Source organism: Chrysochloris asiatica, unplaced genomic scaffold (assembly GCF_000296735.1).
Source record: "Chrysochloris asiatica unplaced genomic scaffold, ChrAsi1.0 scaffold00061, whole genome shotgun sequence".
In the NCBI taxonomy this organism is placed as follows: Eukaryota; Metazoa; Chordata; class Mammalia; order Afrosoricida; family Chrysochloridae; genus Chrysochloris; species Chrysochloris asiatica.
In genome coordinates this window covers 15,677,182-15,679,557 of record NW_006408579.1, presented here as the reverse complement: position 1 = coordinate 15,679,557, position 2,376 = coordinate 15,677,182, and the positions used below count along the sequence as shown (strand labels likewise).

General features: G+C 44.4%; 1 pseudogene; it reads left to right on the top strand.

Moving 5' to 3' along the window:
• The first annotated feature begins 1,037 nt into the window (after positions 1-1,037).
• Positions 1,038-2,007, top strand: LOC102827897 (annotated as a pseudogene).
• Positions 2,008-2,376: the final 369 nt, after the last annotated feature.

Here is a 2,376-nt window from a genome sequence, read left to right as displayed (position 1 = left end):
GGAATTTTGCTTCAATACTCTCCACTCTTTGCCTTCTGACACTGCTACCAATCCTGTCTCGATGAGGTCTCAGAACCTGAAATTCAGTACTCAGATAAGGACTAAAGGCCAACCTGCTGTCTTTCAACTCCAATTGCATTTCTAAGCCCATTAGCGTCTTTCAAGACAGATATTTTTGCAACACTATATTCTTTTCTAGAATGTTCCCAATCCTTTGAAGCATTTGTATGTCCAGCATCTTTATATGATCTTTATCTGTCTTCTGTTGTTTATAAATGAAAACTAAGGCAGTTTCCTTGAAGGAAGAAGGAATGCTGCACATGGATTGTGTCTTTAAGCAAAGTTACAGTGGACACAAAGCCAGCTCTTTGCAAGAGCAGTATATACTAAGGAAACGGGTTGGTAGAGGACATCATAAACCCCTGGTGCCAAAGTTGGCTAATGAAATCCAAGTTAATTTGATGGTACAGTGAAAATAAGCAACAAATTAATGCTTCCATAATCCAAGGTTTGGTGTTAGAGCTGCTCAATTTGGGAAGGAATTAATGAAGGAGAGGGTTGAAGGCCTCATTAGAATGACTTCCATTAGCCTTCTTTTACTCTATGAGGTCATCTTCAGGCTTAGGAGAAGAGCTCACTTGGTAGAGGTCATCTAATGAGTCACGCAAGACTGAGTTTATTCACACTATGTGGTACAAAATGGCGGTGCCTTTGAAGAAAGACTTTGGCAATCTACTTTCAAAATACTGGCCATTGAAAGCCTTGCGGAACACAGTTTTACTCTGACACAAATGGGTTGCTAGGAGTTAGAATAAACTTTAGGGTAACTGGTCCAAGGGTTCTGTTCTAATCTAGTAATTTCCTAAAGACAAGTCCTAGAGAGAAAGACTCAGACTGGGCCTCCATCAACTGCCACAAGAAAGAAGGTTTATAAATACAGTTTGCAGTGGAACAAAATCATTATATTTTTGTTCTCTGTTTATACTTAACTCTTGCTCCAAAAACTTGCTGAAATCGGATGTCCCCTCTCCTGCAACATGGCGGACTCATCTCCTCAACCAACCAAGAAAAAGCGCAAATGGGATGCTGGGGAGGCGGAAGGCCCCAGCACAGAACAAAAAGAAGCAGGAGTTGGAAATGGAACCTCTGCCCCTGTCCGCTTACCCTTCTCCGTCTTTAGAGTGCAAAACGTGCTGAGGGAGTCTGCGCAGGACAAAATCATTTTCCTACATGGGAAGGTGAATGAGGCATCTGTGATCTTGGAGAAGACGCCATTTCAGGTGGAACAGGTGGCCCAGCTCCTGACGGGCAGCCCTGAACTCCAGTAGCAGTTCTCCAATAATATCTACGGCACCTGTAGCCTGTTCCCTCCAAGGCAATTGAGTGATGTGAAGACCACCGTAGTTTACCCTGCCACAGAGAAACACCTGCAAAAGTACCTGTACCAGGACCTCCGGCCGATCCCAGAGACTGCAGATGATTACAAGAACATCACTTTGCTCCACTTAGAGTCTCAAAGCCTCAGTATTCAGTGGGTACATAACATTCTTAAGAAGAAGGCTAAAGCTGACAGGAGTGTTTTCGAGAACCCAGATCCCTCCAATGGCTTTGTCCTCATCCCTGACCTCAGGTGGAACCAACAGCAGCTCAATGAACTGTACCTGATTGCCATCTGCCACCGCCATGGCATCAAGTCACTGCGGGATCTCACTCCAGAGCACCTGCGACTGCTGAGGAACATTCTCCAGGAGGATCAGGAAGCCATCCTGCAGCACTACCAGGTGAAGGGGGACCACCTTCTGTGTACCGACCCTCCTATTACCACCTGCATGTGCACTTCACTGCCCTGGGCTTTGAGGCTCCTGGCTCTGGGGTGGAGCAGGCATACCTACTAGCAGAAATGATTGAAAACCTAGAATGTGACCCAAAGCTCTATCAACAGTGCACTCTAACCTTTGCCCTCAGGACCCCTTGCTCCAGCTGTGGCAGGAGGCCCAGAAGAGTTGAGTTGACTTAGGAAATGTCAGGAGAGCACAGATATGTGGGGACTGGGGTGGGGTCAGGGAAGAGAAGAGGCATTTGTGTAACTTAGTGGTTTTTTAAAATGTATTTTGTACTGACTTATTCCTAGTATGTGAATAAAGCATTGGATCATTAAAAAAAAAACCCTTGGAGTAATCTTTCGGCTTAACTAATAAAGAATGTTAGCCTTGAGCATTGTGTTCAAGATCTCTTTCAGAGATCTAGGTCTATGGGATCAAAGTGACAACCTCAACTTCAAAAATTACACAGAAAGCCTCGAGGCAGTGAATTTATGTTAATGAAGAAGAGCAGTTTGGAAAGGGAGATGACAATGATTACAAAACTTAAACAATA